Source organism: Pithys albifrons, chromosome 1 (assembly GCF_047495875.1).
Source record: "Pithys albifrons albifrons isolate INPA30051 chromosome 1, PitAlb_v1, whole genome shotgun sequence".
NCBI classification, from domain to species: Eukaryota; Metazoa; Chordata; class Aves; order Passeriformes; family Thamnophilidae; genus Pithys; species Pithys albifrons.
The window spans coordinates 80,891,802-80,917,711 of NC_092458.1; the positions used below are offsets into that span (position 1 = coordinate 80,891,802).

Genomic DNA, 25,910 nt, shown 5'->3' on the forward strand with positions numbered 1-25,910 from the left:
GCTATGTATTGTATTCTATAGTACTTGTATTATAGGACAAATCCTGCCCAATGCCCTTCCACCTACAACTGTGGAGATACCAACAAAGCTGTCCTGTATGCAGGATTGGATTTGGATGCACACATGCAAGAATGATTTCTGCTTTGCTATTCCGTGGTAAAGAGCAAATCAAAATTAATAGATGCATGGCAAAGGAAATACAATCATAGCAATTTAATATAGGGCTCTTGGGGTCAAGGAAACACTTCTGCTGCAGGATTTTCAGAGAATGGCTGCAACTATTTTCTCTAGGGTACATGAAATCAAAAGGGAAAATATTCCATTCCCACTTATAACTTACATAGAACATCCAAGTTACTGTAGCTGGATGGCACTGCCCAAGCTTTGAGCCTTGAGGCACATGCTACTCAATATTGTTAAGATTATATAGAGTTCAAAGAACTCTTGAACACATTTGAAAATGATAAATTGGTTAACTAAATTGAAATTCTTAGATAGTGAGGGGGTTTTGCCAAGGTAACTCCACGGTGCATGTTTGGTTTTTTCTTGACATCTAAAACCTTCTGACAAAATATTTGGTAACTGATGGTAATTCTGGGAAGAAAATAGTTTCTAATTACTTCAAATTCAGATATTTACTTAGTCCTGGCAGTCAGAAAGTTTTAAGACCATAAGATAGAGTAAAATCATGTCTCATCTGGAGTATGATTGCTATAAAAGATTTATCTGTCCATAACACCACTCCAACTTTCTGAACTCTAGACTTACAGTAAAATGGATTCTCCAAGGGGAGAAAACCTTTATTATGCCATGTAGCAGCCTCACAACTTGTGGGGTAACAAGAGTGTCATATAACAGAGGGAAGGGAAGATGAGAGGGAAGAAAGACAGCCTGAAAAATATAGGAAGAAAACAGAGATCTTGTTTCTACCTGGGATATCACTAAGAAAACATGGATTGGAGAAAAAAAACACCACCAGACTACAGATGAAGCAACATCATTACACAGCTTAAACAATGTCATAAATGTAAAAGGAATAAGAAAAAAATCTTAGATAGTATATGCGTAAACAGTAGAACACTTCTCCCACTCTGCTTCCATGTTTTTATGAAGAGAATAAGTATAATTCGAAATCATTGCACTACAATCAAAAAAGGGTACATACTCCCAAGCAACTATTTATATCATCATGTATATTCAGAAACTGAGAAAATTGAAGGAAACACTCATTAAACAATAAAACCTCCTTTTTATGACTTTTATCATCGACATTAGCAGCTTTACTGAACTATTTATTCAGGAAAAATAGGGGGTAATAAAAAGCCACAATTCATTCCACTTAAAGGAAAAAAAAATAGAATACATTGTTCATTTAAGAAATAATGACAAAGCAATAGGGAGGTAATTTTCTCCACCCACTGAAAATGTTAGATCAGAAAGAATAAATCTTGCCAAATACCTAATTCTGATTCTAGTCAGAAATGCAGTTTAACTATTTACATGCATTTGCAGATCTATCCAAATGCCCAAGTATTGTCATGTCCAGACCATGAGCCATTTCCTTACAGCTCCACCACACAGAAGTGTGCCATACATTGCCAATAGCAGGTTTATTAGGTCTGTACTGGTACTGAGGGATTTTATGATTATGAATATTTTACTGTAACCATAACGAAGGCTGCATTTTACACAAGTGCTACAAGCTGAGCTGCTTTAGAAGAATTGGAACTCCCAGCTGCTGTCTGCTCACAGGAGTAATATGTACTTTAGCTTGCTCACTGAAGTGCTACATTACAAGGACAGAGAGATGCATGCCATTGAGCAACAATATTATCACAGACAAGAGACAATCAGTTAAGAGCAGATTTTACAAGGAGCTTCTTACTGCAAATGAGTGGGTGGTTTTCAGTAAAACAAACCACATCTAAACTATACATTAATTACCATTCTTGTGCCTCTGTGAGAGGAATTGGTCTTACCACGGTGGACACATGAGTTTAAGCACAAAGCAACGACATGGTTAAATTGTATTATTTTTATGACATGGCTCCCCAACATTGCAAGCAATGGCAATTGATGCTCAGTACCAAAACAGATGGCAGTTTCAAACACCTTGCCAACTGTTTGTATGCACGAAGCATCACCAGTATTTCTGACAGTTTGCCTCGTTTTTCAGTTTTAATGTTGCTGTTTTACTTGAGCAGCACACAGGAAGAAGTGCAGCTTAGCTTTAGACAGGGCATTAATTTTCTCTTGTTAAGGGATAACGTCTCACAGTATACACGCAGGGAGTCAACCTCCCCCTCACACACCTGTGGTGAAGATAGATGTTAGCTGTAGATTCTGTTTCTCTCCTACCTCAATCTGAATATATATACACAGTAGTCATAAAATGTGATGACAAGGCCATTTAAAATACAAATACAGTTCAGTCATAAATAATGCCTTCCTTGTAAGAATGGTAAGATGGATGGAAATAGTCATTCAGGGTTTGCAGAAGTCTCTTTCCAGTGAAATGGACAGGAGGTGGAGCAAGTTAAAAACTAAATACTTAAGGTATAAAACAATCACTTTGCTTCAAGGTTTATTTGTTTACACTCAGCACAGCTTTGGGTACAGGAATGGAGCTGCTGCTGAGAAACTAAGGTAGCTTTGTTTTTATTAGTTCTAGGCAACAACGGATATTGATTTGACTGACTGTACAAGCAACCATTTCCCATCCCCAGCACAATTAATTATCTTACACAGTTACATGATGCCAAGGCATTTTATTTAATGACCAGAATACTAAGAAAGATGAGAACCTAAGAGTCTGCTATTCCAAGCAGGAGTTACAAATTTTAGGCATTCAGACCTTACAATAGTTCAAGCAGATGGAAGACCGAATGTTTTGTAAGGACCTGATTTGTCATTCTTTCCTCTAAACAAAGGCAATTGGACTAATGTTCCTCCTGCTAATGTAATAGATAGTATTTGTATAGGAAACTCACAGCCACCCTTACAAAAGGGGTAGTTACTCGAGTCAGCACCACCAAAATGTGTTCAGACTTCTCTTCCGGCCAGGGAAGAATCCACTCTGTTATAGATGCAATACAGGTTAAAGATTATCATAGAATAGAATCATAGAATCACAGAGGTTGGAAAGATTATTGAATCCAACCATTAACCCAGCACTGCTCAGTCCCTCTAAACCGTGTCCACATGCACCACATCAACATGTATCATAAATGCCTCCAGAGATGGTGACTCAACCACTTCCCTGGACAGCCTGTTCTGATGCTTGACAATGCTTTCCATGAAGATATTTTCCCTAATATTCAACTAAACCTCTCCTGGCACAGCTTGAGGCTATTTCGTCTTGTTCTATTGTTTGTTACCCAGGAGAAGAGAGTGGTCCCCACCTGGCTACAACCTCCTTTCAGGTAGTTGGAGAGAGTGATAAGGTTCCCCTGAACGTCCTTTTCTTCAGGTGAAACAAAGCCAGCTCCTTCATCAGGGTTGTGCTTCAGACCCTGCTTCATTGCCCTTCTCTGAACTCACTCCATCATCTCAATGTCCTTCTTTTTGGGAAGGACCCAAAACTGAACACAGGATTTGAGGTGTGAACTCACCAGTGACAAGTATGAAATTTCTACTTATGAGATTTTCTGCCAGTTATGATGTTTCATAAAAGACTTTTTAAATAATAAAAATTTTAAAATTCTGTAACTTGGCCCTGAAATTTAAAGATGAAACCTGGGTTGATTAAAAGCTAAATACTTCCTTGGAACATCTAAGTCAATGGCAGGAATAGAGTACAATGACTCTGAGAACAGTCACTTATCCTGATGAAGAAATGTTGCAAAGAAGGGAATGGGGGTGGGGGTGAGGGGAAGAAGCAAAAGATGAAGGAAGATGGGATAAAAATGGAAAAAAAAAGAAGTGAAAATGAAGTGCTGCATATTAAGGATGACAGAGGTCCATGCTCTTCTCTTCCAATTTAAATTTTTCTACTCCCTTAATATATCTTGTGCCAAATCTTTTCTCTTTAGAAATTATGCTTTCAGAAACCCAGATGTGACATTACATGTTTGCCCCAGGTTTAATTTCCCCTTAAAACACAAGATACTCCAGGCATACATCTCCTCTGTCACCTTTCCTGATGTATGGCAGAACGTTTTCTATCAGAGGGCATTAAGAATTTCATACACATTGTTACAGGACTTCAAAGCAGTCAAGAAATAAAATGCAAGCATTTCTCACGTGGCTCTCCCTAAAGTGTGAGGCCCTAAATATTATATGCCTGTACTCTGCCATGCAATTAGCACTGCTATTTTTCTACTCTCCTATTATTTGATGGAGTAGATGGCACTCGACTTGCTATGTGTGGTGGAACAGGTCAAGAGAGGGAGGATGAGGAGGAGCGCTACACAATTGCATGAAATACAGCTTGAACTGTGGAAGGACAGTAAATGGAAATGAAATAAGTGTTATGCTAAACACTGAGACTCAGCATATCCCTGCACACAGGGATGTTTTCTAGCACTTTACAGTGTAACAGTAGAACAGACATTGTTTTCCATTTAGGCCGTTCTTTTTCCTCTTTTATTTGTTAAGTCTCGGGATGGAGAAAAACCTAATTACGGCACTTAATTTTGATTTTAAAAATTGATTTTCCACTCTAGTTTCTGCTGGTGCATAGGAAACTCCACTGAGTCACAGAAGTAATATAAGAACCATTAGCTGCCTTAAAAAATAAATAAAAACTTGAAAAATGCCACTCTATTCCCTATTTGTCCCTAGTTCAGCACAAATTGCTTCCTACCTCAGCTTTCTGATAGAATTTTTAAATTTCTTCCTGCTACGTGAAGAAATCACCATCAAAACTCTATAAAATCCTCAGATGTGCCATTATACTGCTCAGATTCATATCAAAGCACAGTGTATGTAACACAGTTATGCATTTGCATGGCAAGTACTCCCACGGGAAATAATATAAACTACAAAATTTATCCTTGGGGAGGGAAAAAGAGAAGAAACCACAGACTGCAAGCAGTGCTTATGTGTGTCACCAGTACATTTTGCAAGGCACTTGCCAAATATAATCCTGAACAAAACTGAATTCAATGTGGTAACACTTATATTGGAGCTCTGCGTATATGCCTCTCATCCTGTAGCATTTAAGTATATTTTTTTCCTTTTTACTTATAAATAACTGCATGTGATGGTGGACTGTTATCTCTGTTTCAGAAAGGGATGAATTTAAGGCACAAAGTAACTTGGTTTACTGACTGGGAGCCCAAAATCTCCTCCATCCCAGTGCATGGCCAGAAGCCAGGCAAAGGTGGCATGCACTCAGCCCATGCCAGACACGGCACTCCTGTCCAGATACAGTGAGAAGCAGTAGAGCTCTTAATATTCACTTATTCACCCACAAGGACCACTGAGTTCACACTTTCCACAGGATTATTTTTTAAGAACAGCAGGTGAGGCAGCCTTTAATGAGCTCTTCATCTCATTGCTAATCATAAAAGAACCCCCCAAAACCGTTGCAGGCACAAGATTGGGAATATACATCATCCTATCTTAAACATTATTTTATTCCTGGCTGATGACAAGCTGTCTCTTCTTTCAAAGACATCCTTAAATCTCACTTTCACTTTATCAGCCCCAAGAGCAAAATTAAAAAGTCAGTTTCAGCAGAATCACTGCAAGTTATAGGCACCGTATCAGTGAATCACATGGACTCCTTTTACCCAGCATCATTTAACAGTTTGAGGTGACTGTACCTAGCTCTTTTCCTTGTCCAAACTCACCAGAAAACCGTGCACATGAAACTGGGCTGTACTGAATTACAAAGTATTAATAAATCACAAGTGATGAGATCTAACAGGATAGCTATAAACTAACCTCATGCCACGACCTCCTTGTAGACAGACCCATGTGTGGGTTGAACGCACTCAGTAGCACGTTTTTAAACAGCAGCAGAGGCCATGTAGCCCATGCACACCATTCTTTTGACAGCTCAGAGGCCAGACTGCCTTTTTTCCCCATCTCCCAAGCCTCTGACAAAGCAGCAGCTCCTCACTCTTAGCTGGGACTGTCTCCAGCCATATTCTACTGTTGGCTGGATCGTACACCAGCTGAGAAGCCCTTCCTCTCCAGGGGCTCCTGCTTGTCTTTTTAGTGCTTGTTACAGAACAACCCACATGTGCAGAACCAATACAATAAATAACGGCTTCTGCCAGTTTTCATTTCAGTTCTTGCTCTTTATCCCTGTCCTCAGTTTTTCTAGGCTGTGATCCTCACAGCTCATGGGAAGAGATTCTACAGTTCAGCATCACTTGGAAAGTTAAATCATTTCAGAGACAAATTTTTAAGAACATTGCTGAACACTTCAGGTGTTCAGCACAGTTTTAAGAAAGCAATGTATTCCTGCTAAATGTGAAAGAGAAGAAATACAAGGGAAAAGGTTGTACTTAACTTCTCCAAATACAAGATATTCTACTACTAAGTATGATGGGTAGACAAAAGGTCTTTATCCAGGACTGCCTGCATTTCTTGCTTCCTATGGACACAGACAAGGAAGAGGGCTTCTTGCTTTTGGGACTGACTCACTGCATATCTGTTGCTCGAGCAAAGAAAAGAGAGGACAGCCTAAACCACAGCAGACCAGGCACCAGGTTTCTCCCTTAATTCTGCTAACATTCTTTTGCATGAGATTAATTACTCTTTGCAAGCCAGCTATCCACTCTTGAAATGAAAAGAGTAATTCTCTACTGCACTGCGACTGTCCAAAGATAAAAGTATTAACAAATGTGAAGTATTGTGATAGAAAGCATTATAGAAAGCAGAACATCCATCCCCACACTGGTTGATATAGAATCATACAGTATTCTGCTGAAAGGTCTGTGAGAGTCCATACCAAACCTGATTACACAAACGCTTCATTGTAATGTGACACATGGTAAGGTCCATTTCAGCTATAGTCAGAAAGGGTGGTGTTATACCCATTTTGACTTGAAAGAGAAAGGAATTGTAAAGGAACATGAAGTCAAGGACAAGAAGTTAGTCTTCTTACACCTGTGAAATCTTCAGAAGTAGAAAAAAATATCCAGTAAATATTAAAATCTAACATATAGATTTATTTGTCTAACTTATTTCAGTTAATTGATTAACTATATGTTACCAAAGATAAGAGAAAATTTGTTACACAATGTTTTCTTAATACCACTCAAGTGCAAGCCCAGGCCATTTTACTCACATCCTTTAGGAGAAACATGAGAAGCACAGTTGTGGAGGGGATATTTTTAATTACAGAGGATTTTGGCAGTGTGAAAACCAGGGGAAGAACTGAGGCTGCAAACAGCTCGTGAGATATATTTCAACAACAAACTAGAACTGTTTAAAAAAAATACAGAATCCAGAAAAATTGTGATAGTTTTTTAGGACAATAATAAAAAATAGCATCTTTCCAAACACTCTGAAGTCTTTAAATCTAATCTGAGTGTTTCAAGAAAACAGAAACTTTTTGAGCTCTCTAACCAGTAGAAAGTTGGGAAAGTGTTCCTTGAAATTGTCAAAATATTTATCTCTCTTCTTCATCAAAAATCAGAATATTTCAGTCTTCTGCAGGGCTGTCAATACTGCTCTCTAAATTACATTTACATTTAACTTTCCCTTGGGATCCCAGACAACAGTTATTTTTAAAATTTCTGTTCTGCACAACTCACTGAAAATCCTTTCATTTGATTCATACATTCAGCACACTCAAAGATTCCCCCACACCTTTCTGCAAATTGAATTTTGCCAAGCCAGGCACATTGGTTGTTTTCTCCTATGTCATCCAGACACCATGAAGATGCTAGAATGAACTCATGTGAACTTATAGAAAAGATCATAAGGAGAGAAAGTTCCACAAAAGCAAACACTTCACGGCTTCTCATTGTTCAAGCACACTGGGAAACACCATAATTCATGCCTAGACCTCCCAGGAGCAGAACCAAAGCTGAACAAAGGACTGTTTCTCCACCATTCCCCACAGTTAAATGCAGAAAAGATTTAATATACCCAGATTTGCACAACACATCTCTGCCCTCCACACAGTGATGCCCCAGAACAAGTACCTCCAAGGACTCCACTTATTTTTTATATGGCTTTAGGGGAGCCAGCTCTACACTGAACTGACACAAAAGCTCTAAAACGCTTCCTGCTTCCAGCCAAGAGAATTAAATAACGAGCAATGTGCCAAAATCTCGTAACCAGCATCAAAGAGGAGCTCTGACCTTAAGAGAAACAATCTGTTCTCTCCATGTTCCCCTTCTTTGCCATTCAGTCTTGAAACATTCAGTGAAGGTAAAAGTCATAAAAGGGCCCAGACTTCTAAGCAGTGCCTTATCCTAGCAGGCTCAGGTTCCTAGATACTGCTGGTTGCCACAATCTACCAGTCTGGTAATTAAAGGCAGCCGTTGGTCTGGATGATTGTGTGTACCAGCTCTGATCCAGATTAGATCCTTAATACACCAAGCCCCACATGCAATGGATATTAAGGGGAGTGCTCCCAGTTGCCTGACTGCCTGGCACTAACCTGCCTAATGCTCCCACACCCATTTTATTAAGTTCAGCACATACCACTGCCAAAACTGTTATTTTTTTAAAGTGTCCTCTGATGGGTCTATTTCCTGCTTTCAAGCCTGTCCTTTCAAGTACATAATAGGCATTCGTGCTTTTGTAGTTCCTTAAAAATAATGGGTTAAGTACTACTCACTTACTGAGTAAGAGTACTCTGCCTACAGTAAAGCTGTAGGAAGACAACAAAAAGATGGCAGATTGCAAATGCATTACATAAATATCTTGGTAATTTGATGTGATTTAAAGATGAGATAAGCAGGCAGCCTAATCTTTCAGTCTCAAATGGTCTCAGTTTGAAGATGACTAAAGGAATATACCACTTGATTATTTCATCTACTACGAACAGTAAGTCACTATTAAAGCTCAGGACAGAACATCACAACAGAGATGTGTTATATGAGTGCATAACCTTGGTATTCTTCAAGGTAACGTCTCCGTAGCAATACATGGGTATTCCTACCTATGGGATTTTCATCAGGACAAGTGTGTGGAAGACCATGCTAATCCTTGGGCTTTGATGGCATGCTTAATGCATTTCCCAAGCCATATATCATAAATAAATGTTACATGTTAAATCTCACCCTTTGACCAAGCAAAGATATGCAGAATACCAGACAGTACTTTAGAAGTGATGATTTCGGTTGTTTCTAGGACAGGGCACATAGGCTGGGATTGAGCCTCCACAGCTGTACATTTAGGAATGTGCAATGTGCTTTGCTGAGAAAGATCTGTATTTTTAGTTACACAAGCACTGAACATGGCACAGTGGCAAAGCAAACTACATTACAAATGCAAATTCAAGAGATTGGAAAAGAAAAAAAAGAGAAATCAATTTCAAGCAATGCTTGAAATACATGCAAACAGTGTCACTTAAGTGAAACTGGCCCAAAGTTACAAGAAGGTGTACACTCTTTGGAAGCTGAAGATTAAAAAAAACCCAAACTATATAGAAACTACTTGCAAAGTTCTGGCCTTCAGAAAACAAGGTAATTTCCCTCAATGCTTTTCTATGCATAGTGTGAAGGAGGCTGTGAAAGTTGATCTAATGTAATCTGAGTTACATTTAAACATCTGGTCTGTCTGCTTTTATGTGCATTGATAGGCTCTAGTCAGAGGAATCAATTGAGTCTTAAAATGCTATTGAATACAATTTTTAATAACTTTTACTTATGTGTCCTTCTTGGGCAGGCTTTAAAATCTGGATTGTAAATGAAATATGACTCTAACCTACCATCATATTATATAACATTGTTTTAAATGAAGTATGTTCCTAATGTGGATTTACCTACTGTAAAATTTGTAGTTGACTAGTACTACACCCTACAATTTTCCCAGTAACAATTTATTAAATAGACATATTTATACATAGGACAAATAAAGTTTCACTTCTGTAGGATGTTTCACTTCAAACAAACAAACCCCTGTAATTCCTGAGAGTTACATTCTCTTCTTCCACTGATTTAAATGGGAGTTTTGCCTAATGAATGACATTTTTTTGTCTCTCATTTGGCTGTGGTAGAGCCTCTGTTCTCCTGCCTAAGTGTATTTCAGAATTTTAGAAACTATTCAAGAATTTATAAAAGATTAAATACTCACTTTGAAGAGGGAGCTTTCCATGTTCCAGATAGTATTTGATACAAACACCAAAGTTTGTGTACATGCTTTAGGCATTTAAAACATATATACAAATTGTCAGCACAAGAAAATAACCTACAACTAATTTTTCAGTTGGAAACATCAAACTATAGACTGCAAAAGACATGAAAATTTGATTTATCCATCCTCATTTCTTTAAAAAGCATCAAGCCAAAGATACTTCAGAAAGCTACAAACAGTGTTATCTTTCACTTTATTAGGCTTTTCAATAATATGAATGTACTTCAGAAGTGTACCACATGTCAATGGAAATAAATATCGACAACCATAAAAGCCCTGAATTAATTTATAAATAAATACTTATTCTGGAACTTAACTCTGATGTAATTTATCCTACATGAAAGGGAGAGGGTATGAAAGAACCAGCAATTTATCCTTTGCTCAGCTGTGAGCACAGACCATGGTATTAAATAATCTGAATTACACCAATTTTCCTATAAGCACTCACATTTCTTTATGATTAAATAATTTTCCACACCTGCATTATGGCACACATTAGTATTATTTTTTAAAATCCAAATTTTAATCCTCACATATGATAGAACCTTTCTGGAGAGACAACAGAGATTCTGGAGCACACTTTTAATGTGAACTGAAGCATTATATCTACAAGATTTGAAAAGCAAAAATTCAGTAATGTGCACAACTCTAATTAGACTGGAACTGAGCAGACCTGCTCAGCAGGCTTGCTTAACAGCTGGTCCAAATCTCTTAGGGAGGAGCATATTTTTACAAAACATTTTATGAGGCCACACACTGAGAGCTATGGGAGTTTATTATAGAGGCAGACAGGTTGATTAATAGATACCAATTTTAGGAATCAGAAATGTAAGTGGTTTGCCTGTCCAAGAAGACTATACAATTTAGGGGTTTATGCTTATTTATATAGCCTCCTGTATATCTAGCCCAGAACTTTTATCAACTTTATCAACTTCTCAAATGCTTATATTTGGCAACATTCAGAACGGAATATACCAATCCTCAGACAAAAAAAAAAAAGAAATTGACAATAAAATAGTTGAGCCAACATATAATGGCAGTCTGTCTCTAAGACGAATTTACAGACAGTTTGGGATATAACTAGGGTAAAGGAGTAAAATGAGAGAGGCCAAAGACTGGGGTGTGTCAGATATGCAGTTGTGTGTCACTTTAGTTTCTAAAGTTACTGCACAAGATAGATGTCATGACCTCTCACACAGCATTGCTGAAAAAAGTGTTAGCAATACAAGGTGTCAGTCTGGACAACAATGTGAAAAATTTTATAAAAGCTCAAAAATATATGAATTTTCAAGAGGCTTTCCTTTCTGGAGGGCACTATTTTTGTATTCTGGACACAGCAGTGGTGCTTTGTAGCCTTTGAGAATGATACATAAGCTGGATTTTCTAATTTTAATTATTTTTTTAAGGAAATCCACATCTGACATTCACTCAAAAAAAGCTTCATATTGAAAAAAAATCATTTTCTGTATACCCACACTGTGAAAACAAATAAATTATAGTCACATAATGTTTGTGTTGGAATGGACCTTAAAGATCATCTAGTTCCAGCCCCCTGCCATGGGCAGGGACACCTGCTGGGTTGGGTTGCTCAAAGCCCCATTCAGCCACGCCCCAACACAGCCTGAAGCCAAAGCAACTCTCTTTTCTTCTCCATCTCTTCAATTAATATTATAGATTGTTACTATTTTCTACTATGTTTCATGCCTGAGAATTAAACAGCCTGCGCTAACAGCTCCTGGCACTGCTATAATAGGGACAACTGTCCCCAGTCATTGAACTCTATTCAGAGCATCTCTGAGGAAGTCACCCACCATCCTTTTCCTCTTTCTTAGTCCTCTATCATTAGGGTCACATGTAGCATCTTAGCTGTAGGAAACACAGTATGGAGCATTCTACACAGGTAGGTCAAGGTTTATTACTTCTCTGTCCAACTCATGCATGTAAAACAAATTTGCTACAAATGTACTGACCAGGTGCTCCTGTCTTCAACTGCCCAGCTGAAATTGTCAGTGTCCCTCCTCACTTCCTCTTTTTTCTTTCTTATGTATTTATTTATTTTTCATTTAATTTATAATGTCTTTCTGCTTAATACAGACTGGACACAGTGTCATTCCTTTCAAAATGCTCTCATAAATCACAAAACCACAGGACAACTAGGGTTGGAAGGGACCTCTGGTGATCATCGAGTTCAACTCACGTGCTAAAGCAGTATTACCTAGAGCAGGGAACATCCAGGAGACTTTTAAGTATCTCCAGGGAAGGAAACTTCATATCTTTGGGTGGTCTGCTCCAATGCTTTGTCACCTTTAAAGTAAAAAATGTTTTTCCTCATACTCAGATGGCACTTCCTGCATTTCAGTTTGTGCCTGTTGCTGCTTGCCCTGTTGCTGGGCATCACTGAAAATAGTCTGGCATCATCCTCATGACACCTGCCCTTGAGATATTTGTATGCATTGATGAGATCCACTCTTGGTCATTTCCAGGCTAAACCAGCCCAGCTCCCTCAACTTTTCCTTACAAAGGAGATACTCCAGTCCTCTCATCATCTCCATATCCTTCCACTACATTCCCTCCAGTAGTTCCTTGTACTGAGGAACCCAGAACTGGCCACAGCACTTCAGATGCAGTCTCAGCAGGGCTGCAGAGAGGGGCAGGACCACCTCCTGTGACCTGCTGGCAGTGCTATTCCAAATGCACACGAGGATACCATTGGCCTTCTTGGACCCCAGGGCCCACTATTAGCTAATGAACAGGTTGTTCCTGAGGACCTTCTCTGCAAAGCTGCTTTCTAGCCTCTAACCTTTGCTGCTGCATGGGCTTATTCCTCTGCAGTGCAGCTCTGCATTTGCCCTTGTTGAATTTCATTAAGTCCCAACACCTCATTACCTTTATTCTCCAACTCACTCAAGCATAGATCCCTCACAACAGCAGAAGAAGATTATCTGTCATTTACTCTCTAAACTCTTTTACCTGTACTTCAACCAAGTAAGAGTTAAGGAATAGTATTTTGTGAAGTAGAAATTAGGCAATTTTTTGAAATGCAACAAAACATCTACCAACTAAGCTGTTAAAGAAAAATAAAGGTCAATACCATATTTATAATTCATTAAAGATCTGTCACTTTTAAAGCATTTTTTAAGCATCTCATTCTACCTCAGAGGTTTTCAGTTCATGAGAGAATGTTTTATGCCTGTGACGCAGGAACCAGAGCGAGTCTGGCTTCAAAAATTCTTCATCATGACACAAAGAATTAATCAAAAAAGAGAAGACGAAGGGATATTCCTTTGCCTTAATAATACATTTTTATTTTTGACTGTATGGGGTGCATTTTCCCACTCTTCTCTCAAAAGGAAGTACTGGAAATGTAGCAGTATAGGTGAGGAAAAAACCCCACCAACCTAAAGCAAACAGAAATAAGTTAAAAATTTAAACAAGTTCACACTTGCTAAACAAATATTTTTTTCAATTTTTGGATTATTAAGATTTTTCCAGTCCTGTCAAGTGCTGAATCAAACAGACACAAAGACACAGATACAGCATTGTGTAGGAGAAGAAATCAGTTTTATCAGCAGTGTGGCAGTTTGGCACCATTTCCAAACCAAGCAATTTGTGTTTGGTGTGTTATACAGGGTTTGCTATAGGCACATTTTGGGATCATTCCATTCTGTAAAAATCCTAATTATTTGGGAAGGTCATTACCTCCCACAGTGCTGTTCAAGCACCATGGCAGAGCTGACACTCATGGATGACACTGGGAAAATCGCCATGACAAGAGCTGCCACTTGTTTTCTGGTTTGTTTCGAAAGGTGAAGCCGAAATAGTTCTTATTTGGCTCAGATTAGTTTGTGGCTGGGTATTTTCACAGTTATTCAAACCATCTCAGTATTACTTAGTATAGATGGAATCTTAAGCTGTAGCTGCAAAATAGTTTTCTGAAATGTTTGCAAAGCAATTAGCTGTCATAAATTGCACAATTTACCCCTAGACCAAATTCTTTCAGGTGCTGTTTCTCCCTGGATAATCAAATCCCGGTTTGCTTCAAAGCAGTTAACACCTTTCAGATGCTGCACCCTGCAGTACATCCTTCCCACTGCCAGACTGGGACCTGATGTGGACTGCATTGTCACTAAAAATCCATCAGCACCTACAAGCTTCACTCCAAGCCCTGTCTGCTGCCAGTGCAGAATTTCTGGGATTTCTGAGAGCTCCCAATCTCAGAATAACCATCACAAAAACAGCAATACAACATGACTACTTTTTTCCACTATCATGGGACTTGTGATATCAAGTTTGGACTGAGATACCTCACTTTTAGTTGTCTAAAAAAGGGGTAAATCATACTTGGACATAGCATTTGTAAACATTCATGAGCTGACAGGAATTTGTAATTATATCCATTCCGTACAATTAATTATGATAGTTAAGAGTAACACTCAGAAGAACATTTGATTTAATAAGCCTGGTGACATTTAAAGATATCAGTCTCAGTATGCTTTTTTGACTCCTGCTTCCACTGGCTTTCTAAAAGAATGAGTTTAAAATATTTCCATTTGTGTTCCACAGACACAGATGCTCAGTTGACTTAAGAGAGGCATCAGATCATCCCAGTGTACTTTAAATTTAAGCAAATATGTGTTTAAAAATCGAAGTAAATGTTCATGCTCTGGGGCCATGCAGTCCCAGCAGCGTTTTGGGAAGTCTGCTGGACTTCCCATTAACTAGTGAGGAAAAGAACCTTTTCCTGTACTGGACCATCAAAATAAACCTCCCTTATTGCCAAAGTAAGTCATGCCTCCAGTTTATTACAGGTAGCATATTTGATTTCTTCACCAGAGTATCTGGCTGCAAGTGTAGTCATGTATTTGAAGATGCTACTTGACAGTATCCAGGATAGCCTCACTTAAAGTTTGTCCTTGGTCACAATATTTAGGAATTAAAGTCCTACAAAAACTTGGTGGTTTAAACATACACCATTCTTCTTGTCCATACAGGTTGAGGAGATTTAAAAGGGTGGTGCCTTATAAAGTGTTTTCCACCAGAGACAGATAGCCCTTGTAAAGATTAATGTGCTGCCAGATTACTTTATCCCCAAATGTATCATTTTAAAATTTTGTAAGACCTTTTTTTCCCCCACTAACCTGACTAATGCTCATAGAGCTTCCTCTTGCAAGGTTCATGGAAGGCATTGTAAAATATGCCAACACCAAACATATTTCCTATACTAAAATTTGTTTCACACACAGACCCTGAATAAGTTGACAGTACAGAATCAAGACTTCAGACTAAATTTTTCTGCCATGTTAGACTTCGCAATGTTGTACATTACCTCAAAGGATATATTTAGGATATCTTAGTGAGGGTTATTAGCATTGGCTTATTTATTTTTCAATAAAAAGGTATCTAACAAGGCAATGAAATAGTTAAGTTGGATGCCATTGCATTTGATTAACTCACACCCTGATTTTAGCATGATGAAAATTTAATCTGAAATATGCAAAAGACAGGAATATATTATGCATTAATGCTAGAAGTTATGTATTAATTACAGAAATCAGAGAGATTTGACAGGAAAAAAATTTGTCAGTCTGATCCCAATTCTGTGAAAAGAATTGAAAGCAAGACTCCAAACCCAAACGTTTTTCTCTGAGACAGTAATCTCAATTAAAATGTTTCTGAGTTTTTAATTTATATCTAGAAAACCTGGAGCTAGATAGGATAGAAAATGGAGAAAATTTACTGAACTAATCTTTTAGTCAGCCTAGATAAAAACTAAAATTATTTCCTCATTTATCTCCTTGCTTTAGAGATCAAAATCGTGTTTCTGGCTTGCTGATACAATTATTTGCTTGTATGCTTGCCAGGCAGTGTGGTACATATCCATCTTCACTACATGCTACATGCCAGCAGTTGCACTGCTTGGGGTAGGCAGTTGGAAAGCAATCTGTTAAAGTCCACAGCATGACTCAAACCAGTTCTCCTCTCCTCCTAACACCTTTCTCATTGAGAGCTGTCTTAAAAGGCAATCTCTCTCCATCAGCACATCTCCTTCCTAGAGCCTGGCCAATAGATCTTATGGTATACATGCAAGTTTTTAAATTATGCTTTCTTGGCTTAGAAGGTTTTTTGTGGGTTAACAGAATAGCACGGAAATGAAAAACTACTTGGTTCTACCTCAGCTAACTGTATATTTTGTTATAATTTGGATGACCATTACCCAGCTATTTCTCTAGGCTAACTGAAAAGCCTGGGTATTTCATCAATCTGCTAAGATAACCCTCATTTAAATCCTCATGTACAGCAGAAAATATTTAATATTGCAATCCATCACATACCTCTCTTGCTGCTGTTGGTATAAAAGGAGTCTTTTTTTTTTCTTTTTTGAGATCTACATTTGTTGCCCAGAGATGTTGCAGGTACCCCATCCCTGGAAGTTCAAGGCCAGGTTGGATGAGGCCCTGAGCAACTATTGGAAGGTGTCCCTGCTCATGGTAGAGGGGTGGGAACTAGATGATATTTAAGGTCCCTTCCAACCAAAACCATTCTATGATTCTATGATTTAAAGTTGCATTAAAAGAATGCATGCACTTTGTAGATATGATCTCAAAAATGTCTGCCTTGCAAGTAACCCAGACTTCTAAACTAGGCACTGCAACAATTTGTGATCTCTATTGCTAGGACAAACAAGTTGCCATTAACATCTGGTAACATGACTCCTTCAGCACTCATCCATCAATGCTGGAAGTCCTGCTGTCCTATTACAGCATCTCTGACTTGTTGCAAACACTTTTCTTTGAAACAAAAAGATCTATTTTTCATGCATAAAACTGATTATTAGTGATGGAACAGAATTGCTAAGGTACTGAAAGGGACTTAGGGAAACAGAGCTGATCTGCTGACTCAGCCATGAAATTGTGCAACTCCCCTCCCCACTCCATGCCTTAGTTTCACCAAATCAGAAGACAATGGCAATGTTGATTCCCATTAAGCCTTTTGAAATAACCAGATTGAAACTGCATTATGGGTCAATAGAACAAAAGAAAGGTAAGACTTTATAGTATTCATTACATCTAAATGACATAAAGCACAGTATGTTGTTTAAACTTCCAAGATCATATAAAAACTGTTTGTAAACCTCCTCCTTTTCCTTTCAGCCTTTCTTATTTTAGGATAAAAAACCCAAAAAATAGACCCATCGATCCATTGTGAAAGTTTCCCTCTGGTCTACTCCCTCTGGCCTACTCTGGCCTACTTGATTAATTTTAACTTAGTAATTGCAATTAAGAAAGAAATGTAGAGCACAGATAAAGTTACTATGAGTTTTACACTTGTGATTCCAGAATGAAGACTTTCAAACCAAAGAAAGTGATTTCAGAATGGTGCAGAACAGCTCGGTAAATACCAGAGCAGCTGAACAGTTATCTCAGCAACACCAGGAGCAAAGCCTAGCAAAGCCACCTTTCAGAGGAGCTACTGGGGGCACTTCTGCACAAGAATTTTGTGCTAGGATTGCAAAATCCTTCATAAACATTAAATAATGTGAAAATAATGAGTTTCTCAAATTGCCAATACAGGTTGAATATAAAACTGACACTGAAAAGCCAGAAAGAGCTTTCCAGAGAAAGGGGGAGCAGAACTTTCATTTTCACTGAACTTCATTAATTAGCTTCTAATGATCAAAAGTTCCTCTCACCCAGTCAAAACATACAAAAGGGTTTTAGCATGAAAAAAATAATTAAGAGGACTGCTTAGCACATGTGACAAAACTATCTTCTAGTCACAAGCTTCTTTTTTCTCTCACTATGCTTTCATTTCTATACTTTCTTCCATACTTTTTTCTCCCAGAGCTACATTTTTATGTCTTAAACTAGATTCAGAATTTCAGAATTTCTAGGATCATGCTTTAGGCCTACTCTGTAATTTAACATAATTTGTTATAACTGCTGGAATTATTAAAAAGATTTCAAGGGATAATTTTTAGAATAAAATATAACTGTAAAGATTTCTTGCTGATGGAGGGCCCAGAGGAGTTCAGATTTGTCTTTATATTCCGCTGCCAATTGATGGTCATTTATCTCCACGATACCTTACATTTTATATAAAGTTTCCTTTCTCTGATTAGTATCATTTTTATCTATGAAATTCACCAGTATTCAGCACAATTGAGATATAATTGCAGAATAGCTGTTGAGTATCTTCTCTGTAGATTTGCTTACATGCAGGATATGCACCAAAACCCAAAAAATGTAACGGAGCAACTTAAACAGTGAATGAAAGGGTTGGCTGCTTCTGTTACCACACTAAATGGTCGACACTGTTTTTCCCTGTATGTCTGGAATATTGCAGGAATGCTTATGTTTCTCTTATGTTACTTATTTCTGTTTATTCAGTTTGCTTATTTAATTCTTTTAAAGAAGCACTTCTTTTCTCTTATCTTCATTGTTTCATCTTTGTCTACAAAGGTCAGCACTCTATACTGAGGAAAAAGAGGTGCTAACTCTTTAAGGAAGATGAAAGTAAGAAAGATGTTGCTTATAATGGGTTCTAGATACCCTTGTGTGTGGTGGAATATGTTTAGTGACTGAACAGACAGTCTGTCCTTGGTGAGACCCAGAACAAAGCAATGAAATGTAAGTAGGGAAGAAAACTTTTCATTAGGACAAGTGAAGATAGCAGTAGTTTCCATCTATTGTGCAAGAGGGAGAATAAAAGTGAAGAGTTGTGTGAGGTTAGCATCAACGTGTTAATGGTTTGTGTTAATATTTTTTGGCACCCTATCACAATACCTGGGGCACAAAGACTTTTCTGAGAAGGGCTGAGGAACTATAAATAAGAGAATCATAGAAGGATTTAGGTTGGAAAGGACTTTAAAGATCAGGTAGTTCCAACCCTGCTGCCTTAAGCAGCTATATCTTCTAGTAGACTGGGTTGCTCAAAGCCCCACCCAACCTGGCCTGGAACACTTCCAGGGATGGGGCATGCACAACTTTTCTGAGCAACCTGTTCTAGGGTCTCACCAACTTCATAGTAAAGAATTTATTTCTTCTAGCTAATCTAAACCTACTTTCTTTCAGTTTAAAGCTATTGCCCTCTGTCCCATCACCTTGTAAAAGATCCTTCTCTTGCTTTTTTGTAAGCTCCCTTCAGGTACTGAAAGGCCCCAATAAGGTCACCCTGGAGCCATTTTTTCTCCAGGATGAGAAACCCCAGTTTTCTCAGCCTTTCAAAATGAGACTTCCCTCAAGAGCATTGTGGGAAAAGTGCAACTACTCACTGGATATCAGGGATACTAGAAAAACAGCTACAAGAGGGAGAGACAATGCATTTACAAGCAAACCAGAAGCAGAACAATCGGTATAGCCAAAAAACCGTGAATAGATCCTGCTATTTACCCAAGAATTACAGAAAACATCCAAAATAGAGATGAAGCAACAGAACAGAGAACCTTGGCTCTATTCTGCAGCCGCAAACTGGACAGTGGGTAGTTACAACATTCAACAAACCACAGTCTTTAAGAGAACATTTCAGAATTAAAGTCCTAGCACAATAATCAAAATGAGTATTAACAAAAATTGCATTTTAAATTATGCGTGGTAGCATAAACTCCATCCAGTATCAAATGCAAGAAAAATAGCCCAGAGAATAAGATAAATCAGATTATTCTTTGAGTAAGATAACATTTAGCCTCTGCTTTGCCTTGTAACAAACCCACAAAGCTTCATTTTCCCCCATGCATCAGCACAAATACTAAATTGAAATATTTTCAAAAAAATATATTAGATTTATGTTTCACTTCTAATAAATTACACTGAAGAGAAAGGAGCCAACCCTGATAATTCTCAAGTGAGTATTGAATCATTGGTCATTTCACCCTCAAAAGAATTTGAAATTCAACAAGAATTTTTAATTGAACCCCCTGGATTTTAGCTTATGATTTAATCTAGCAGGTTGCTAGGGCAACCAACGATTATAGCTGCTGGGCAAAATTCACAGAATTGTTAATCGATCTTAATCTGGATACACTGCACCACTAGTTCTTTCACAGAGGAAACAGACAAAGCTATGAAAAAACTTTGAGTTTAATTCTTAAAATTACAACTTATAATGACGCTTGAATTGCAAATACCCTTTTCATAACAAACATCTATATTTGAAATACCATCTTTTAAACCAACTGTTCCAGCAAAGAGAAATCTTTTGCTGAGGTTTGTATATCACCCAGCAGTGTGTGTCTCAGGGACATCTAATCAATGACCTTTTTAATGTACTCGACTCTCCCTCTGCTCTGAAAAGGGAGAATGGATTTACCCTAATCGAAGGTTACCGTCATTATTATAATATGATTGTGTTCGAGGATAAACTTTGTATGGTCCTGCGTTCAAATCTGTACTATTTGCCTGGCCATCTGTATAAAGTGTAATGTCCAGCCAAAGAACTTTAGCAGCTTTGTTCTTTATCCTGTTTTCACCACAAGCATTAACCAATCACTTAAGATCTCTATGTCTGTTCCAGGTTCCTATTTCCTATTTTTGTATCCAGCAGTAGATTGATAGATTTAGCTACTACAGAGGGATGTTGTGAGATCAACTAACTCAAAATCTGTTTTTAAAATATTTTTAAAATCAAGTGTTTTGGTTACCCATGTGGTTATACAGCATATTAATTTTAAGCAGTAGTTAGCCAGAAAATTTATTTTCTGTTTTATCATCCCATTAAGTATCCATAAATTTATGCATCCAGATATAGATAACTTAGTGTTTATGAGAGTGCTTTCATTCTGGTTTAATCTAATTCACTTTTAAAGTGAGCAACTAAACCCTCTGACCACATGGCGTTAATGTCTTATTCTTGGGATTTCTTGGAAAAATATAGGTATAGTACACTAAGGTGATATTTTGCAAAACAAACTAATGTAGTTATTCAATATATTTATTTATTATTACTCGAACTGATATTTCTGATTTGGTGACTGCTCTTCATATTGTTTTCCTCATGTAATCTAGAGTATCTCTCGTTCACTTTGCTTTCCTCAACTATTTAGCCTAGAATGCCTAACCTGCAAAAATAAAACAGGGACTAGTGCCTATGAAAAAGTTACCACAAAAAAGTGTCATAGGTGAAGCGTAAGTTTCAAATAAATGCCTGTATAAGGCCTTTTGGACTCCACTAGTTGAACAAGACAGTTGAGGGTATACAACTGCAGACAAATGTTCTCTGGCAACAGATACAAAAACTGTACAGTCTTTCACCACAGCCTGGAATTTATGAAAAGTTTTGATGCCAAAGAAACCTCTCACAACATTCAGTCATTAAAATTTTTAATGTTAATAATCAGTTGATATTGTTTGTGGAAATAGGGATGGCATCCTCTCCTGTAGCATCGGAAACCAGAAACTTCAATTCTGTAATGGCACGTGAGTGTAACTCACTGATGACCTGTGCCCTCATGATTCTACTGCATGAAATTCAAAATGAGATACCACCCCTAAAACAAAAAAGGAAAGGAAAACTGTGAAGCTGTGTTTCAGCTGGAAAGCTACTATTAACTTCCTTTTTTGCTTCATATTATTTAAGATGTTTATCCAAAAGACACACTTCTTTCAACTTAGATCCCGAAATCAAAACTGGACTGGATCATAGAATCATTAAGGCTGGAAAAGATCTCTACATTCATTGCGTACAAGTATTGAGATAAAAATTTTTGACAGAAAGAGTAAAGAAAGATGGAACTAAAACTGGTAACATGAAATTGTTACAACAAAACTTTCTTTTCCTTCTCGTTTTCTCATCTTTGCGCCTCATCTCTTCTTTCTTCTTCACAACAATTTATTCACTCTCTTCTCAGTGCTTACAACAAATTCCGCTTTTGGTCCAGGCTCTTTTATTTTATCTACTGTTAATTCATTTTTTAAAAGGCTTCTCCCCACTCTGCATCTTGTGTTGCCTTAGTGCCTTCCTTTCTTCCTTACAGTAGTCACTGTGTTAAAATATATTTACTAAACATCTCTCTGAATAAACTTGTCTGTTTTAGCTAAAAGAAACACATACTGCACTGTAATGAGGAAAATGGATTATCTTAAAAGGCTGAAGCCAAGAAACATACAAAGCTCCAATGGAATGTTTATGTTTGGACTCAATGGTCTTAAAGGTTTCATCGAAGCTAAATGATTTTATGATTTTTTTAATAAGATTTTTAGACATTTTTGCAAAGATATTATATAATACATATACATTCACACACATATAAAAATTACTATCAGTTGGTTTTCAGCCTTCCTAGGGAAGTTAAAAAAGATAGAAAGCATTGAACAAATGAAAGGATTTCTCTATGAAAGATGGAAATAAAATTGTGCATTCATTTGAAAATTATGATACAGTAGAAATTCTTAATAAATTATATGAAATTTCACATACATAACACAGGATGTTACTTGAGCATAATGCTTAGGAAGTCACAGCTGAAACACTATAAAATGCTTAATCCTTTTCCCAAATCATTAATATAAAAGAAATATTAGAAAAGACCCTTAACTGTAATCTCCAAAGCTTTTCCATCAGGACAACCCAGCTTTAGACCTTTATCTATACAAAATGAAAGGTAGCTAAACAAAATACAATGTTTTGCAATAAATGCTTTTCATCTAAAACACATCAGCACAATTCCCTTTGAAACTATTTTATACCAGATGCCTAATTAAAAAGGCACACAGTTTATGCAATTTTAACAATATTCCAAGTAATGGACAATAATATGGCTTTTAGGCTGAAATCCCCATTGACTTAATCAGGACTTCTGCCAAAATACAGGTATGACCAGTAACAGCTATGTATGCACACAGTTACAACAAAGCCTGATATTAAACACTTTGGGTTTGCTGCTTTCATCACTTTTTGTTTGACCAACTTTTTTTTTCCTCCACATTCCAGAATGACTTACTCACACTTGACAAGAGTTATATTTTGTCTGTGTAATTTTCGATTTTTCCTTTACTGTCACTAATTCAAAATGTCATAACAGGTCAGGCATGTATAACAATTACCATATATATGGGATTAAAAAAAAACAAACCCCAAACCAAACCAACAAACTATTTAGAATTGTAAAGTCTATAAAAGATGATTCAGCCAAATAGTTCATGAATGACATTTTATATAGTGCTTATCAGAGAATAACTTCTACATCCTCTCTAACTAACTACACGGTATGTTATAAATATAAAAATAAAAGTTTTGTCATTTCCTTTGACGCTAAATACAGAAAGTTTTAATACCTACAGTGCTGTCAGTAGAACCATTCACAGAATATTGGACCTTAGAAAGCCTTTCAGAGCTAATAGAATCCTGTCTTTTGTTCATTTGCTGAGTGGTGAGTGGGGGTAGAGAGGGACAGATTGCAGCCACTGTAGACTGCAGCATAGCAGAGGTGCACAGAATTATGAATTGGTAATTCCAGGTTTTGGATTCAACTACAGCAGAGCACACCATATGTGATATCCACTAGGGACTTTTACACAGCTTTCCCACTGCCTGAATGCATATCACCCTGACCTCAGAGCTGGCTATCAGCACATGAGATACCTCAGCTGCAAAACTTAAAGACTGAAAAATTGAGTCATAAAAATTTAAAACTAGATATATTTAAGTGTATTTTTCAAATAAGCAGTTAATTATATTGCCCTATTATTTATGAGGATATTGAAGGCAAGAGACTTGTTCCACTTACCCTGGATTTGTAGAAAGCCAGAAATGGCATCTCTCATGTCTTCCTTCCAAGCCATATTCCTTAGCCTTTGGACTATGGTGCTGGAAGGACACATCATGACTTGTCCTTAAAAATACTCCTACATGTGAAACACTGAATCGCCTGAACGTTTCCAAAACCAGGTTTAAACATCAATGACAAGATAAGTAAGCCTCTTGTTCTCTTGGGGGGGGAAGATGTCTCATGAACATTTATCAAATAACACAACATATCCTGCCAAGAGCATAATGGGAATGCAGTATATTTCTGTGGCAAAACTGCATATTTTGCCAAAGTCAGACATAGATGATTCATTGAATACTCTGAAAGAGTTTGCTATTCTAGAGTTCACAGTCTTCCATATGGAAAGTGTATATACTTAAGGTGTGAAGGTATCTTTTATTCTTTATCTTCATAAATCAAAAGAAAGATTAAAAAATAAAAGTATTGCAGCATATGTTCTAAGAAAGTCTGTACATATTTTGTCACATGTTCCCCACAAGCCTGGGCAAATAATGGCTTATTCACTCAGAACAAAGACAGAAATCAGGTCAGCTAGACCTGAAATACTTCATTCAATCCAGTACAAAAGTTTTTGTCTGGAAAAGGGAAGATTACCTCTTTGGCTTCATTTACTTTTGAATATTTTGTTCCATTTTGGTCTGCCAGTTTAAAATGACAAACCCAAAATAATTTTTCAGCTTTTAAATAAAATGTTTTGACTTTTTCAAATCAAACCTTACATTAAATACATCAATAAAAACCACTGTAATTTCTGTTCTTTTTTCTTCTTTATTCAGATGAAATTGTTACCTTTGACTTGAAAGTTTTTAGGCAAGACTGAAATAGCTTTTGGTGGCAAATTTGCTCTTAAAAATGTCATCTGGATTGATAGTAAACTACATTCCATGTAGTTCGATTCTTAGCTTTAAGCTATCATTTCTGACAACAAATATGCACCTCTGATTTTTTTTCTACTGAAAAGTATAGTTTGTTTGCAGCCCTATCAATTAAAACCAAGAAAAAGAAATCAGTCCTTCCCCATATTTAAACATAACACAATTCCTTAAGTATTTCAGAACACAGAATCTTTACTAATTTAATCAGTCTGCTTGTGAAATAAGTGTCAAAGTGTACAGCAAAACCCACAAGGAGGTATCATCATCTTGTAGGATCAGCTTCTTTGTTTGGTTGTCTTTCTTGAGGCTATAAACCAATAGGGAAAACCTTACTAATTTTATTGCTCTATAGCAGTAACTTGGGAGAAAATGAAGTTGTGCATTGTTATGCAACCCCTAAGGTGACATCTGAAAATTCCTCCTTCCATTTATTTTGAGTTTTGAAGTCTACACTGGACATAACAGAGGGATTATCACCAGCTTTTTCAAAAATAAAATTAGCAGACAACCAAATTACTTTCACTAAAATATGTTTTTGTTTCTCTCAATACCTGATCTCAGTCAATGACAGAAAAGTAACAGAAATGTTCTAAATGCAATTCTTTCTCAATGCTACCTTTGTTAGAAAAAGGTTTTTGTCAAGAGCATGATAAAAATCCATCATAAAACTCACAAATAAAGTTTCAAATTATACACACCATAACACTTTTTTTTATTATACATCCAATGACCACATATCTCTGGTTTAAAAACATACCATAATATAGCAGTGAAGGGTTTTATGTATGAGTGAATTGTAAAGAACTGAAAACAATACATCATGTTTCCTTTCCATGAAGCATTGAAGACCATCCTGCCACAGATAGCAATATTTATCTATGTATCCATGTACCATGTACCTATCCACCTACCTATCCACCTACCTATCCACCTACCTATCCATCCATTTCTTTGTTTATTTTAAGATTCTGATAATCTAGAGGCATATGATTATAGCCTTTTTACAG

General features: G+C 37.1%; 1 protein-coding gene across 15 annotated transcripts in view; it reads right to left on the bottom strand.

Moving 5' to 3' along the window:
• The window catches only part of DLG2 (discs large MAGUK scaffold protein 2), a 1,023,852-nt gene that overhangs the window by 511,609 nt on the left and 486,333 nt on the right, over nt 1–25,910 (bottom strand). The gene's annotated exons all lie outside the window — the stretch shown is intronic.